The 15,856-nt window shown below is 49.5% G+C and overlaps 17 non-coding genes across 17 annotated transcripts; all 17 read right to left on the bottom strand.

The window, feature by feature from the left end:
* Nucleotides 1-3,733: 3,733 nt before the first annotated feature.
* Nucleotides 3,734-3,814, bottom strand: Trnas-cga (transfer RNA serine (anticodon CGA)). The gene has a single exon. It is a non-coding gene; the product is annotated as a tRNA-Ser (tRNA).
* A 76-nt stretch (nt 3,815-3,890) lies between these two features.
* Trnas-cga (transfer RNA serine (anticodon CGA)) lies at nt 3,891-3,972 on the bottom strand. Its single transcript has one exon. It is a non-coding gene; the product is annotated as a tRNA-Ser (tRNA).
* A 75-nt stretch (nt 3,973-4,047) lies between these two features.
* Trnas-cga (transfer RNA serine (anticodon CGA)) lies at nt 4,048-4,129 on the bottom strand. Its single transcript has one exon. It is a non-coding gene; the product is annotated as a tRNA-Ser (tRNA).
* Nucleotides 4,130-4,204: 75 nt separating this feature from the next.
* Nucleotides 4,205-4,286, bottom strand: Trnas-cga (transfer RNA serine (anticodon CGA)). Its single transcript has one exon. It is a non-coding gene; the product is annotated as a tRNA-Ser (tRNA).
* Nucleotides 4,287-4,360: 74 nt separating this feature from the next.
* On the bottom strand, nt 4,361-4,442 carry Trnas-cga (transfer RNA serine (anticodon CGA)). The gene has a single exon. It is a non-coding gene; the product is annotated as a tRNA-Ser (tRNA).
* A 76-nt stretch (nt 4,443-4,518) lies between these two features.
* Nucleotides 4,519-4,600, bottom strand: Trnas-cga (transfer RNA serine (anticodon CGA)). The gene has a single exon. It is a non-coding gene; the product is annotated as a tRNA-Ser (tRNA).
* Nucleotides 4,601-4,677: 77 nt separating this feature from the next.
* Nucleotides 4,678-4,759, bottom strand: Trnas-cga (transfer RNA serine (anticodon CGA)). The gene has a single exon. It is a non-coding gene; the product is annotated as a tRNA-Ser (tRNA).
* An 80-nt stretch (nt 4,760-4,839) lies between these two features.
* Trnas-cga (transfer RNA serine (anticodon CGA)) lies at nt 4,840-4,921 on the bottom strand. Its single transcript has one exon. It is a non-coding gene; the product is annotated as a tRNA-Ser (tRNA).
* A 75-nt stretch (nt 4,922-4,996) lies between these two features.
* Nucleotides 4,997-5,078, bottom strand: Trnas-cga (transfer RNA serine (anticodon CGA)). The gene has a single exon. It is a non-coding gene; the product is annotated as a tRNA-Ser (tRNA).
* A 75-nt stretch (nt 5,079-5,153) lies between these two features.
* On the bottom strand, nt 5,154-5,234 carry Trnas-cga (transfer RNA serine (anticodon CGA)). Its single transcript has one exon. It is a non-coding gene; the product is annotated as a tRNA-Ser (tRNA).
* Nucleotides 5,235-5,314: 80 nt separating this feature from the next.
* Nucleotides 5,315-5,396, bottom strand: Trnas-cga (transfer RNA serine (anticodon CGA)). Its single transcript has one exon. It is a non-coding gene; the product is annotated as a tRNA-Ser (tRNA).
* An 80-nt stretch (nt 5,397-5,476) lies between these two features.
* On the bottom strand, nt 5,477-5,558 carry Trnas-cga (transfer RNA serine (anticodon CGA)). Its single transcript has one exon. It is a non-coding gene; the product is annotated as a tRNA-Ser (tRNA).
* A 75-nt stretch (nt 5,559-5,633) lies between these two features.
* Trnas-cga (transfer RNA serine (anticodon CGA)) lies at nt 5,634-5,715 on the bottom strand. Its single transcript has one exon. It is a non-coding gene; the product is annotated as a tRNA-Ser (tRNA).
* Nucleotides 5,716-5,790: 75 nt separating this feature from the next.
* Nucleotides 5,791-5,872, bottom strand: Trnas-cga (transfer RNA serine (anticodon CGA)). Its single transcript has one exon. It is a non-coding gene; the product is annotated as a tRNA-Ser (tRNA).
* Nucleotides 5,873-5,951: 79 nt separating this feature from the next.
* Trnas-cga (transfer RNA serine (anticodon CGA)) lies at nt 5,952-6,034 on the bottom strand. Its single transcript has one exon. It is a non-coding gene; the product is annotated as a tRNA-Ser (tRNA).
* A 79-nt stretch (nt 6,035-6,113) lies between these two features.
* Nucleotides 6,114-6,195, bottom strand: Trnas-cga (transfer RNA serine (anticodon CGA)). The gene has a single exon. It is a non-coding gene; the product is annotated as a tRNA-Ser (tRNA).
* An 8,175-nt stretch (nt 6,196-14,370) lies between these two features.
* On the bottom strand, nt 14,371-14,452 carry Trnas-aga (transfer RNA serine (anticodon AGA)). The gene has a single exon. It is a non-coding gene; the product is annotated as a tRNA-Ser (tRNA).
* Between the last annotated feature and the right edge of the window lie 1,404 nt (nt 14,453-15,856).

Genomic DNA, 15,856 nt, shown 5'->3' with positions numbered 1-15,856 from the left:
GTCAAACGCTTTCTCTAGGTCAAGCTCGAGCACTGCGACGCCATCGTAAGTGATGTCACAGCACTCGAGCACGCACCGCATCGTGTGAATATTCGAAAAAATTGACCTCCCTTTGATCCCACACGTTTGGTGGTCTGCGACTATTTCTTTGATGACGCTTTGAAGTCTGGCTGCCAAAACCTTCATGAAAATCTTATAGTCGACATTGGTTAAAGATATCGGCCTATAAGATGTCACGAGCCTAAGTTTCTTCGCTTTGTCACTCTTAGGTATCAAGATGGTATGGGCTTTACCAAAAGAAGGCGGCAAAGCTTTGTTCACAAACGCTGCGTTAAACAGGTCTGTTAGCAGGGGCGACAGTTCTTTCTTGAAGGCTTTATAAAAACGCGCTCAGACCGTCAGGTCCGGGTGATTTGCCATTGTTCAAATCATTTATTGCTTTTTCGACTTCGTGTTCTCTTATAAGCCCTTCTAATCGATCCTTCGTGTCGTCACTCAATCGCGGCATGCGACTGAGAAAGACCCTTTTGAACTCATCTACATTGGCTTCTTGATATGCAAACAGTGACTGGTAATACTCTAAAAACGCTCGGCCTATGCTCTTATTATTGTCGACGAGTGTGCCATTCCACAAGATCTTATCGACATGATTACGTCGACCATGGGCTTTTTCAAGTCCAAGCGCCCTTTTGGTGGGCGTCTCCCCCGCTACTAATGCGTTTGCTCTTGCGCGCACAATCGCACCTTGATAGCGTTCTTTGTCCAACTGTTCGATTTTTTCTTTGATGGCTCGCATATCTTGCTTATACGCCCCTGGCTCTTCGCACTCCAGCGCTATCAGCTCATTAAGTATCTTTCGTAAGTCTCGTTCTTTCATTTCCCTCTCAAACTTTAAGCAGCTCGATCTTTCTATTGCTTTCATTTTTACCTTCTGTTTGAACCATTCCCATTTCTCTGCTATTGTTTCAGTACATTCATCGCTTACTTCCATAACGGCCTCATGAATTGCGTCTACAAATGGCGCGTCTTTTAGTAGTAAGGCATTCATTTTCCATTGGTCCCAGTTAAAAGATTGACTCTTCTTCTTCATTCCTATGGTACACATCACCAAGCAGTGATCTGAGACGACACAGGTGCAACAGAATAACTGTGGCACTTTGGAATCATGTCCTGTGACATGTACAAGCGGTCTAACCGCGCATGGCTACTGCCTTGAAATCGCGTATACATCACTTCCCGCTCCCCCTCCAGACACTACACATACATCGTCTAGTTCACTTTCGCTTATCAGCCTAGACAATATATGACTGCTTTTATCGCGGATACCAGCATTATTGGATCTATCCCTAGCACTCAAAACACAGTTGAAATCCCCCAACAAAAGCATGCAATTTTCACTGCTAATATACTGAAAAAGAATCGAAAAAAAAATAATGCACGTTCTTCTACACCATTTGGCGCATATATGCATATACTCGGAATTCAACTTCACAAAGACAAAATCGCAAATAACAATCCTTCCCGACTGACATGAAAACACACTTCAACAACCAGGTCTCGTAACTTCTTAACAAACAGGACACATCCAGCGGACGTCCCTACCGCGTGGCTCACGACCGCATAATATCTATAGTCGTGAAACGCCGCACCATGCTCCCGGTCTCCTCCTCCCCGTCTACCTTGGTCTCCTGGACAGCTAAAACATCTATGTCGTGGTCAGTGACCAACCGTATGACTTGACTTTGACTACGGCTAAGCCGCGCAAGGCCTCGCACGTTTAGTCGTGGCAATACTGAGAGGACGGGTCAGGTGCCAATGCTGCTTACTAAAGAATGAAGTAGGCCCGGAGCATGTGATGGCTTACCTTTCACGACTAGCCCTCGGCTAGCCGTCTCCGGAACCTCCGGCTTGCCGGAGTTGTTCGGGCGAGGCGCTTTGTCGCGAGGCGTTCTCTCCGGCGGGATGTTGGGCTTTGGCATTGAAGCCTAATCGCCTCCCGAAGAGCGTCTTGTCGGGCAGGTCCCTCCCCCCCCCCCCCGTTGGAGCTCGTGCACCCCTCATCTCGGTCCTTTTGTCTCGTCGGTGGGTGCGTTTGACTGGAGCGGGAGTCGTCGTCCGGTCGTCGTCGTTGACGGCCTCGTCTTGTTGCATTGCCTTCGTGTCGTCGATGGGTGCATCTCCACTAACGCCCCCAGTCGCCTGATCTTCTGTAGTCGCGACTTGTGCCGACGCACTCGGCATCGCAGCAGCCTCAGCACCTTGCCGTCTGCGTTCCCGGTCAACGAAGCACCGCTCGTCACCAGTGGCACCGGGTCTCCGGCTCCTTTGGCAGCGTCCTCCGCCTCCACCACGTCCATGACGTGCTCTGCCGCAACGTCAGTCGCAGCCGGGCCCGTCATGGCGGCGTATGATTTCACGCAGTCCGCGTCCCTCGTGGCCGAAACGTCTGCAACGTGAACAGCGGGGGACTTTACATTCCCGGCGGACGTGTCCCGTGCCCTGGCACCGCAAGCACTGCATGGGCCGGCCGGGAACAACAACCAAGGCCAACTCTCCGCCGACGCGGACCTGATGAGGAAGGTCCTCCACTTTGACGCCGCTCTTCAGCTTGAGCAGCACGGTCCTGGTGGTTGACGTCTTGTCCCCCATGCCTTGGACGCGCCACCTCTCCCGGCTTACCTCCTCCACCTTGCCGAAAGCCCCGAATGCAGTCCGGATGTCCTCGTCTGCCACTACGTACAGTAGCCAGTGAAGCCTAAGCTTCAACCTGCTGGTCCTGTGGGTCGACGATGACGACCGTCGTCCCTTCACCTGGCAGTTCCTTGTGGGCTATCAGCCGTTTTCGTGGCGGTTGCATCCGTGAGGGTCACCGCCCAGACGTGGTTTATATTGGTACGCCCCTATGCACACCACCTCTGGTATCAAGCCTGTCGGCGCAGCAGGGCGTCCCTAAAATCCTCGCCTTGTAGGGTCTCGCACGCACATCCCCGTGCAAAAACAGGGTGTTTATCCGCCACTCGTCCTTTTGGCAATTGAGCAAAATAAACGGGTATTCCTTATCGTCGTTAGTCCTGTTACCACGGCCAAAAGTGACCGCTGTCGCTGCCCTTGAAGAGGCCATCATCCGCGAACCGTCACGCTCGGTGGCCGGAAGCAGAATGGTCGGCCACGACTGCGCCACGTGCGACAGCGCTTCTGCGCCACAATTACATGCCTTCACGAAGGCATTCCAGAAAAAAACTACTACTACGAGCCGACAGGATTCGAACATGTGCGGGGAGAACCCCAATGGATTTCGGAATCCATGCCTTAAAACACTGGCCACGACCTGCGCACCACGTGCGGACAGCGCTTCTGCGCCACAATTACACGCCTTCACGAAGGCATCCAGAAAGAAAAACCTACTTTACTACTGCGGCAGCCGACAGACTTCGAACCTTTGCGGGGAGGACCCCACTGGATTTCGAACCATTCGCCTTAAACACTCGGCCACAGACTGCGCACCTGTGCGGACAGCGCTTCTGCGCCACAATTACAGCCTTTCACGAAGGCATCCAGAAAGAAAAAACTACTACTACTACGCAGCCGACAGGATTCGACTGTGCGGGGGACCCCAAGGAGTTAGAAGCCATCGCCTTAACCATCGGCCACGACTGCGACCACACGTGCGACAGCGCTTCCTGCGCCACAATTACACGCCTTCCGAAGGCATGCCAGACAAAAAACACTACTACGCAGCCGACAGGCTCGAACCTGTGCGGGGAGACCCCAATGGAGTTCGAGTCAATCGCCTTAACCACTCGGCCACGACTGCGCACACGTGCGACAGCGCTTCTGCGCCACAATTACACGCCTTCACGAAGGCATTCCAGAAAAAAAACTACTACTACCGCAGCCGACAGGATTCGAACCTGTGCGGGGAGACCCCAATGGATTTCGAATCAATCGCCTTAACCACTCGGCCACGACTGCGCACACGTGCGACAGCGCTTCTGCGCCACAATTACACGCCTTCACGAAGGCATTCCAGAAAAAAAACTACTACTACGCAGCCGACAGGATTCGAACCTGTGCGGGGAGACCCCAATGGATTTCGAATCCATCGCCTTAACCACTCGGCCACGACTGCGCACACGTGCGACAGCGCTTCTGCGCCACAATTACACGCCTTCACGAAGGCATTCCAGAAAAAAAACTACTACTACGCAGCCGACAGGATTCGAACCTGTGCGGGGAGACCCCACTGGATTTCGAATCCATCGCCTTAACCACTCGGCCACGACTGCGCACACGTGCGACAGCGCTTCTGCGCCACAATTACACGCCTTCACGAAGGCATTCCAGAAAAAAACTACTACTACGCAGCCGACAGGATTCGAACCTGTGCGGGGAGACCCCAATGGAGTTCGAATCCATCGCCTTAACCACTCGGCCACGACTGCGCACACGTGCGACAGCGCTTCTGCGCCACAATTACACGCCTTCACGAAGGCATTCCAGAAAAAAAAACTACTACTACGCAGCCGACAGAATTCGAACCTGTGCGGGGAGACCCCAATGGATTTCGAATCCATCGCCTTAACCACTCGGCCACGACTGCGCACACGTGCGACAGCGCTTCTGCGCCACAATTACACGCCTTCACGAAGGCATTCCAGAAAAAAAAAACTACTACTACGCAGCCGACAGGATTCGAACCTGTGCGGGGAGACCCCAATGGATTTCGAATCCATCGCCTTAACCACTCGGCCACGACTGCGCACACGTGCGACAGCGCTTCTGCGCCACAATTACACGCCTTCACGAAGGCATTCCAGAAAGAAAAAACTACTACTACTACGCAGCCGACAGGATTCGAACCTGTGCGGGGAGACCCCAATGGATTTCGAATCCATCGCCTTAACCACTCGGCCACGACTGCGCACACGTGCGACAGCGCTTCTGCGCCACAATTACACGCCTTCACGAAGGCATTCCAGAAAAAAAACTACTACTACGCAGCCGACAGGATTCGAACCTGTGCGGGGAGACCCCAATGGAGTTCGAGTCCATCGCCTTAACCACTCGGCCACGACTGCGCACACGTGCGACAGCGCTTCTGCGCCACAATTACACGCCTTCACGAAGGCATTCCAGAAAAAAAACTACTACTACGCAGCCGACAGGATTCGAACCTGTGCGGGAGACCCCAATGGATTTCGAATCCATCGCCTTAACCACTCGGCCACGACTGCGCACACGTGCGACAGCGCTTCTGCGCCACAATTACACGCCTTCACGAAGGCATTCCAGAAAGAAAAAACTACTACTACTGCGCAGCCGACAGGATTCGAGCCTGTGCGGGGAGACCCCACTGGATTTCGAATCCATCGCCTTAACCACTCGGCCACGACTGCGCACACGTGCGACAGCGCTTCTGCGCCACAATTACACGCCTTCACGAAGGCATTCCAGAAAGAAAAAACTACTACTACTACGCAGCCGACAGGATTCGAACCTGTGCGGGGAGACCCCAATGGATTTCGAATCCATCGCCTTAACCACTCGGCCACGACTGCGCACACGTGCGACAGCGCTTCTGCGCCACAATTACACGCCTTCACGAAGGCATTCCAGAAAAAAAACTACTACTACGCAGCCGACAGGATTCGAACCTGTGCGGGGAGACCCCAATGGAGTTCGAGTCAATCGCCTTAACCACTCGGCCACGACTGCGCACACGTGCGACAGCGCTTCTGCGCCGCAATTACACGCCTTCACGAAGGCATTCCAGAAAAAAAACTACTACTACGCAGCCGACAGGATTCGAACCTGTGCGGGGAGACCCCAATGGAGTTCGAGTCAATCGCCTTAACCACTCGGCCACGACTGCGCACACGTGCGACAGCGCTTCTGCGCCACAATTACACGCCTTCACGAAGGCATTCCAGAAAGAAAAAACTACTACTACTACGCAGCGACAGGATTCGAACCTGTGCGGGGAGACCCCAATGGATTTCGAATCCATCGCCTTAACCACTCGGCCACGACTGCGCACACGTGCGACAGCGCTTCTGCGCCACAATTACACGCCTTCACGAAGGCATTCCAGAAAGAAAAAACTACTACTACTGCGCAGCCGACAGGATTCGAACCTGTGCGGGGAGACCCCACTGGATTTCGAGTCCATCGCCTTAACCACTCGGCAACGACTGCTTTTTTTTTCTTTGTTTCCGGATTTCGTCAATTACACGTCACACAAGAATTCACATCTCTGAATTCAACATAACGAGACAAATCTCCACACGTATACTAAAAACGGGACTGACAGCACGTCCGGTGTAGCTTGGTTAGTAAGGCTTAATCTCCAATAATTTTTGAATCATAGGCAGCCATTCAGGTGGCTCGTTAATTGCGTTGAACACATATCTAACTTATCGAATACTCTCAGCAAAATATGTCTTTGATGGCTTGGGATCAACATGTTCGTGTCTAATATCCATTCTTGTTTTCCAGACACTATGCATTGTAACCAGCATCATCATATCACATGGCACGTCCCCTGTTTGTTCAAAATGCAAGAACCGAATTCCGAAAGGCGTGAGTGGGAAATCATTTTTAAAAGTCCTCTGTAAGATGTCCCACAAGAAAATTTAATCCGAGAAATCTAAGCAAATGTGTTCAATTGTTTCTGGCCTATTGCATATGATACAATTTACACCCCAAGGTAGATAAACCATGGTTAAAAGAAAAAGGTATTTAACAGAGTGGGTGCCACTGTGCAGCAGAAAGAAAAATGTTTTAGTTGATGCTCTGATAGGCATTTTCTTTACACGTTTCAGTACATCCGTTCGGGTCGTAATGCATACTCTGCCCGATACAAAGGTACAGGGCATAACACGTCAACTAAATCCTTATACAATTGTTTTTTGGTCACTAATGACAAATAATGGAAAGAAATATGCACTTTAAGAAAGCGAACAGTATGAACAACTTCTTTCAAGAATCTTTTCGCCGCTACATGCGGTGCGTGAAAGGACGAATGCAATGTACTCCGGCAGCGCATCCCGCAGGCGCACTTGCATGACCGTACGTAGAAAACCTTCACTTTGATCACGCAAGAAAAAATATCGCGAAACAATCTGCTTAAGGAACAAGTGCGAAAGGCCAAGCCCGCCCTTCTTAACAGAATGAAACAGATTTATCCTGCCGGTCCGCTCCCAAGTGGATCTCCAGATAAAGATAGCAAACACTCGGTGAACCTTTTGCACGCGCACTCTTGACATGCATAGCACTTGTAACATATAAAGAATTTTGGCCACTAGAAACACATTGCAAACCGTTGCGCGCGAAAATATCTACAGGTCGCATCCACCCCATTTTGTTTTTTGTGTCTTAATGTGTTCTATTTGGTCAGTCCACTGTTCGGCATTTTCGTTATAACACCCTAATAGGATGCCAAGGTGCTCGGACGGAGAAGTGTTAAAGTTGATCCCCTCAATTTGCTCTGGTCTGGAATCCCAAGCCCCGTGCCAAAATCCTAGACACTTTTGCCAACTAATGGCGCTTCCAGTGAGTCTACAGAAGGCCCTTGCGTCACTGACCGCCTCTTTTATGCTCTCTTTATTTTTACAAAAAATCGCGATGTCATCTGCATATGCCAAAACCTTTATTTCATGCGATAAAAACTGATATCCGGCTATTTTATTATTGTTCAACACTTTTAAACAAAATGGCTCTAAATAAATAGCAAACAATAAGGCTGAGGCGGGGCATCCTTGACGGACACTAGAACGTACGGCTATGTCTTCGCCGAGTTTTTTTTGTTAATTACTGGTTTAGCCTGACAATTATCATATGCCGTTTTCACACCGTCGCTTATTACAGCGCCTACATTGACGTAATCCAGTAGTGCAAAAAGTATACTGTGACACACTGTCAAATGCTTTTTCGAAGTCTAGTTGAATCATGGCTATGCGGCCACCTGACGCTTCACAGCCCTCTAACTGTTCTTGCAGTATGAATATTGTTAAATATGCTTCTTCCTCTTATTCCGTACGTTTGGTGAGCACCAACAATACCGGTTATTACTGTTTGAAGTCTTGTTGCAATGACCTTCATAGACACTTTATAGTCGACATTTGTCAGAGTTATGGGCCTGTAATTTTCCACCGACTGCAATCTCTCAGGGTCTTCAGTTTTCGGTATAAGTATAATATGGCTTTTCTTAAAAGATATCGGCATTTGTTTAACGTCATAGGCCTCTGTTATAGTACGATGAAGCATTTCTGACATTCCTGCCTTGAAAAACTTATAAAAGGCTGCCCCGATGCCATATGGTCCAGGTGTCTTGCCGTTACTAAGGTCATCAATCGCTTGCTGAACTTCCTTTATTGCGATGGGTCTTTCAAGATCGCTTTTAACGTCCTCATCCAGTTTGGGCACAAGTGCCAGAAACTCTTTTACAAACGGATCTTGCACTTCAACTTCGCTGCCCAACAAGCTTCGATACCGTTCAACAAAAGCCATTTCGATAACCTTCTGGTCTGACGAAACCATGCCCTGATATCGTATTTCTTTAATCTGGTTTCGTGTGGCATACCTCTTTTCTTCAGCGAGCGCGCGTTTGGTGGGTGCTTCGCCCACCAAGAACCTTTCCGCACGTGCCCTTACCACGGCGCCTTTATATCTTTCCTCCGCAATGCGTTCCATCTGTCTTTTCACTTCTTTAATTTTTTTCTAAACAATCCGGGTATTGTGCTATCTGCATTTAAAGATAATCAAGTGTGACTTGTAGCTCGTTTTCTTTTTGTCTTTCTTTGTATCGTATGACGCTTGACCTCTCAATTGCACACATTTTAACTTCACTTTTAAAATTCTCCCAAACCGCGCTAAAACTTTTTGTATCAATAAGCATAGCCTCTTTACACTTTTGACCCACCAATTTAACAAACGTTTCGTCTTCAAAATGTTTTCATTTAATTTCCATAGACCCCAATTAAATGCACTTGTTTTTCTTTTATTTCCTATTTGGAACATTACAAGACTATGGTCACTGAAGCTTACGTGTTTAACTATGTAGTTGCTACACAATGCCAAAGTACTACCGGAAATATACGCACGGTCTAATCTAGCGTGGCTTTGAAGCTCAAAGTGCGTAAACTGCACATGATTCCCACGAAGAACATCCCCAACGTCTACAAGCTCACAGGTTTCTGTTAAAGCGCGAAGCTGTAGTGCACTTTTATCACGAACGGGGTTGTTATTAACCGTGTCTTCGGGCATGCATACGCAGTTAAAGTCACCTAGTAACACTACAATTCTATAACACTTTAAGAAAGTACCTACGTAATCAAAAAAGCATTTTCTGGCAGAGAAGGTATTAGGTGCGTATACGCAAATAATGCGTCATTTTTTACCATGCAAAGAAAAATCACAAAGTGCTAATTTGCCGTCTTGTGAAGTTATGACACTTTCTTCAATAATACCAACAGACTTTTTTAAAAAGATGACACATCCCCCAGACATTCCAACGGCATGACATACGCAGACATTAATGTTTGCTTTATAATTATCAACCATGCGGTCAGCCTGCTCCTCGCTCTCAATTTTTTATTCTTGTAACGCTAAGATGTCAACGTCATTTTCAGTTAACAGCCGTTTTAACTGGACTTGTCGCTTTCTTTCCGTCAACCCTCTTACGTTAAGCGTACCTATCCGAAACGCTGATGCTGATCTAGAAAACACTGAAAGCGATGATTCAAGCCGACCGCACTGCGATTGATTCATGATTCCCGGACTAGGACTTACAGTCTCTCGCCGCCCTACAAGTGGCCTCGCTGTTTGAGGCGAGGTCAAAGCGTCTTTCTTAGCGTCACACATTGGCGACACTCGCTGCTTGTCCGTCCGTTGTTCAGCCTCTAAGTCGTATTCCGGACAGCATCCCCGCTAACGTGGAGGCACTGTCGGTGCCACTCTTTTGTCTGGCGGCACGTTGGGTTTCACTTTAAACGAACTTCTTCTGACGACTGCCGTCTTCGGGAGTGGCTCACCAGCAGAGGCTTCGTCACTGTTGCCTACGTCTTAAGTCCCTTCACGCGGTCTATTTGAGATAGCAGAAGTGCCGCTTTTCCCTCCGTCTTTGTCGGCTTCTTCCTTGTTAGGCTCGACCGCATAGGTATCCATCGCGGTCGCAGGAGCACTTGTGTTACCAACGGCTTTGTCGTCTTCTGTTGGTTTTTGTAGGTCGTTGACCTTACCATCCTCACTGTCTTTCGTTTCTCCAGCGTTTTCAAACGAGGGTTCCGTTGATGGCTGGCTGCCAGAACTCGATGGAACCCCGCCCCCACTGGTGGTTTCCTCCGCGTCGACCTGGTCCATGAGGTGCTCGTTCACGGTGTCACTTCTGCCAGTCCCTGTTACGTTAGCGTAACTACGCACGCACTGGGTCTCGTCGTGGCCGTAACGACGACAGAGCCCGCAGCGTGGAACTCGGCACTCGCGCCGTATGTGACCGATGCCGTGGCACCGGAGGCAGAGCGGCGGTCTGCCTGGCACGTGCACTAGTGCATCGTCTTCACCGACGCGGAGCTGATGTGGCAGGTCTTCCACAGTATAGCCAGCCTTCAGGCGCAGAGACACTAGACGCGTGTGCGACCCTTTGTCATTGCAGCCTGCCACACGCCACTTATCCCTCAATATCTCACTAATGGTGCCATAAGGCGCCAGGGCGGTTCTCACGTCTTCGTTCGGAGTGGTGTGCAGAAGCCAGTACAGCTTCATGCTGATGTCTTGGTTGCAAGGGTCTATCACAACACGCCGATGCCCCTTAACGCTGAAGGGTGGGGTTGAGAAAATCTTCTGTTTGCCTTTTCCGTCCTTGAATGTTATCGCCCAGACGTGGTTCATTTGGTAGGCTCCGGGGGCCACAACTTCTGGCATGAGCTGCAGACGGCCTAAATCATCTCGGAAGTGCTCGACTCGGTAGGGCCTTGCTTTTACATCAGCGTGCAAAAAACAGTAGTCGTTACGGTCGTACCTGAAGGCAACTGCGGTATAATCTGATATTCCTGCGTTGTCATATCATTCAACCTGTTTCCGCGACCATGCTGGGCCGCTGTAACCGCCCCTGAGGAGCAAGACATTCCGCGTCCACACCGAACGGTGGCCGGAAGTAGAATCCTCGGCCACGACCAGGGGCGTAGCCAGCAATTTTTTTCAGGGGGCGGGGGTTCACCGGCCCGACCGGGGGGGGGGGGGGCAAGCTTCCGCTGTCCTCTACGTCACGTGATCGATAATAGATATCGGTAGTTTAAGCAGACTCTATACATGTATGTCACAGACATGAGACCACCCCCCCCCCCTCGCGTGTGCGTGTGCTTGTGAAGAAATTCAGTAAAACGTAAAGTAAGCTCAGTAAATATAGTAAGTAGGACAGGTACAGTGGGCGTTTGGAGCAACGGTCTCTCATCGCGCCACTGAATGGACCACTCTTCGAAAACGCACCATTGAGATGACCCATGCAATCGGGGAAGACATCATTAATTGTTAATTTCCGTTAAGCGTAGATGGCGTCGTCCTCGTCGGGGCGAAGTGCGTTTCACAAGTCAAGGACGGCTATACGCGTGAAAATGCACGTGTGACCAGGCTATACCTACTCCCATAGCAATAGCTTGTTCGCTGCGTCTTTGCGCTAGAAAACTTAAATACGCGCAAAAACGCGTAAGGCTTTTTTTTTCGAAGCTTTCGTCGCCCTGCTCTCTCGTACAAGAGGGTTGCATTTCCTGCGGCAAGTGCATGGGCCGCTGTGTCTTCCACTGTGTGCGAGCGTGCAGCAGTCATTTGCCTTTTCGTCAACAGATTCAGAATTGTACAGAATATTTCACCACACAGCATAGATATGGCATGTGTACGCTATTTTAAGTAGTGCGTGCAACTCATTTCTACTTCACTTACGCCGGTGCAAACAGGAAGCGGCCTTGTACCTCACAGAATCTCGACTGATTGGTGTACTAGTGATGCAGGAATGAACTTTGGTCTTGTTCAGTGCATAGTGCACATAATCAATTTCTCAGGACGCGTGAACTCCGACGAGAACTGTCAGTGCCTGCAACAAGAGTTTACTTACGCTGTACTGCGCACAGCAGTAATTCATGCTTGTCGGCTGTCTGTTTCGTGCATTCTGTTGCGAGTCGGTGGCATTTAATTGCTGTCATCAACCCCTTCGTGTGTACATTGCTGGTTTGGGATTCCACAACAAAACAGCAACTACCAGCCTTCCGTAATTGCTGGTTTGGGATTCAAGAACACAACAGTAATTACCAGCCTTCCGTAGGGGCGCAATCGCAAACAAGAGAAGTTTCTCGCGCAGACTAAGCCTGCGTTCACACTTGGGAAGCGGCAAGCGGGCGGAAAGGCCAAACCGGGCGCAAAGGCCAAAGCGCCCGGAAAATTTTTTCCGCGCCTGTCCAAGTTGTTCACATTTGTTTTGCTACCGCCGCGGCCGCCGCTGCCGTTTTCGTCCAGATCCATCTCGTCTGCGTACGTTTGTCGGCGTGATGGCGTTCATTATCGCATTATTTCGAGCGGTATGTTCATTCTTTGACCCACGTACCGTCATCAAAAGTGATCATTTTACGCAACTTCGCGTGTCATCTGCGACCTTCGGTAAATTCCTCGTTGGCGATCCGTAATTCTCCTCACACGGGCGTGGTAGCGCTCAGTCACAGGTTGGTGCCTAGGCGTGATAATATTTCTTTAATAGCTTTTATTTGCAAGTTGTAATAACATTTCATTTTCGTATTGTCGGCGCCTCCAGGACACCAAAGGGGCAACGGGAACACCACAGCTAAAACCCGGGCTGGCCCTTGTGTTGGGGCTCGCCAAAGCCTGCGCGTCCTACGTGAGACCTACGCTCCCAATCTATCGTCGCGACGAGAAAAGCACCCCGCGACTTCTGCAACATACCGTACACGTGCGAGGAGAATTATGGAGCGCCAACGAGGAATCTGCCTAACTAGCGTCTGCCATGGAAGTGGAAGAAGAAATGGCTTTTATACTTCTACCTACTTGTTTTCTAGAAATGGACAATCAATAAATGGAAGACGCGGACACCTCGGAAACGGCGGTAGTGGGTTCGCCTGGCTTAAGCGCGAGAAGTTGGGTCACGCCAAGGCTTCGTTGCCGCACCTCCGGTCGCGCGACGTTGAATACTATCGCGAGTATTGCTGACAGTACGTTTTAGTGCCACTCTTGTCGTAGAGCAAGGGCTGGTTCTTGATCGCGTCGATCAGCATTACAGCCTACACTTTTGGTGCCATGTTCAATTTTACGACCGGTTGTTTACATGCTAGTGTAGCTTCCAGTGAAACAGAACTACTTTACGCCGCGTTTCTGCTTCGCCATGGCGAAAAAATCGGCCCGAGACCGATTTGGCTCGCAGCCTGTTTTTCTGCCTATTTTGCCGCCTAGGCGGGCGGATTTTTGCGAGATTTTGCCGCTTTCGACAGCTTCGAGACCAAGTGTGAACGTAGCCTAAGATCCCGCGCGAGCGCGGCCTAACCGGCACCTAGCTGAAGGGAAGCGGCGGAAATGTATACCGGAGATTTCGACCACCTGGAGTCTTTAACGTGCACCTAAATCTAAGTAAACGGGCCTCGAGCGTTTTCGCCATCATCTAAAATGCGGCTGCCGCATTCGTTGCTCAGAATGCGGCCGCCAAATTCTCGCCCAAAAGTTCACAGAGTTTCAAAGCCTTGACGAACCCCGTTACAGTTTTTTCCATATGCAGACATGATTCGCTGTAAATTATACCAACCCAAACGGAAGCGCCCAGGAATGAAATTGTGATAGTAGCACCGGTTTCATGCATTATGTCTGCGCGAAACAACGAGAACAAAAGGTGGGTAAGTGGGGTGGGGGGGGGGCGGAAAAAATTTCGGGGGGGGGTTTGAACCCCCCAACCCCCCCCCCCCTGGCTATGTCCCTGGCCACGACTGCACACACGTGCGACAGTGCTTCTGCGCCACAATTACACGCCTTCACGAAGGCATTCCAGAAAAAAAAGCTACCACTACACAGCCGACAGGATTCGAACCTGTGCGGGGAACCCCAATGGATTTCGAATCCATCATAATGAAACTTTTGCGCACACAACACGAAACCACAACGAAGAAGTACACAAGGACCTTGTGTACTTCTTCGTTGTGGTTTCGTGTTGTGTGCGCAAAAGTTTCATTATGATGCCAAACCAACTAGCCCGCCTATCCGTTTTAGTGTCGAATCCATCGCCTTAACCACTCGGCCAGGACTGCGCACACGTGCGCCAGCGCTTCTGCGCCACAATTACACGCCTTCACGAAGGCATTCCAGAAAAAAAAAAAACTACTACTACGCAGCCGACAGGATTCGAACCTGTGCGGGGAGACCCCAATGGATTTCTAGTCCATCGCCTTAACCACTCGGCCACGACTGCTTTTTTTTAATTACCGGCTTGCCACTTAGAAACACACAACTCATACGGACAAGGCTACCATTATAATAAAAGACACGTGTGCATTTTCATGGCTGGAGTGGGAAGTTAAAATGGCCTCAGAGAAGCCAGCTTATCAAGAACAGGTAACCAATCCGGTGGGTCTCTGGATTTTGAGAGCATCTCGTATGTACACGCAGTGTTCAATGAAGTTTTGCACTACCGATCGTGGGTTTATATCCGCATTCCTGACCGCCATCCTCGTTTTCCATACACTGTGCTAGCACAACAGCATTAGCATGTCACATGGCACGTCCTCTGTATCTACACATGGCAAAAATCGGATACCAAAGGGTGATACTGGCAACTCCTTGACTGTCCGCTGAAGAATGTCCCACAGGAAAACAGCATCGTGACAGTCCAGAAAGATGTGCTCTATCGTTTCGGTCTTTTGGCATATCAAACAGTGCAATCCCCATAGAACAAAGATACCTTTACTTTCAAGCCACGGTTTCACAGGGTGCGTGCCTGTGTGCAGTTGGAAAAAAAAGTTTTTGATGACGCTCTTACTGGCATTTTCCGAACTTGTTTTAAAACGTCACGTTCTCGTCCTAGTTGATAAATTTAGTGGTTAAACGGTATTGGCAAAAATACATCGACTAGATCTTTGTGTAATCGTTTACGCGCAACTTTACCCAGGTATTCTAAGCAAAATCGCGGCTTCAGTACTTGATAAGCTGAGACAATTTCGCGCCAAAAGCTGCTCAATGTTCCCCGTGTCTCTGCGTTTGACGACACAATGTATTCCGGAATATGATAACACAGTGTAACGTGTATAACAGTACGCAAGAAAATATCTCTTTGGTCTCGCAAAAAAGAAAAACCTTGAAACAATTTGTTTCAAAAACAAATGACACAGACCAAGTCCTCTGTTTCGCACGGAAAAGAACAAGTTTGACCGACTGGTGCGTTCCCATGTGGAATACCATATAGAGGTCGCAAACACTCTATGTAATTTCTGAAACAAATTCTGCTCATGCTAAACACATGAACTACATAAAACACTTTTGCAACAAAAAAATACATTACAGACTGTTGCGCCTTAAAACAGAAGAGTTATGCCCTCCCCATTTTTCAGACTGGTCCTTCCTGCCTGTCTGTCTCTCCTTGCCCAGTATTCTATAGTATTTCTATAATGCTGAAGAGGCACCCCCAAGTAACTAGGAGGAATACTTGCCCATCGCATATTTGCATACGCCTCTGGCGCTTCCCCCCAATTTCCGTGCCAAATGCCAAGAGATTTATCCCAGCTAATGGCACTTCCGGTAGCACTGCAGAATGCTGTAGCTTCTTTAACAGCTTCTTTAATGCTCGTCCTTGTCTCTGCAGAATATGGCGATGTCATCT

This window comes from Dermacentor silvarum, unplaced genomic scaffold (genome assembly GCF_013339745.2).
Source record: "Dermacentor silvarum isolate Dsil-2018 unplaced genomic scaffold, BIME_Dsil_1.4 Seq241, whole genome shotgun sequence".
NCBI classification, from domain to species: Eukaryota; Metazoa; Arthropoda; class Arachnida; order Ixodida; family Ixodidae; genus Dermacentor; species Dermacentor silvarum.
This window is presented reverse-complemented; position numbering and strand designations above follow the sequence as displayed.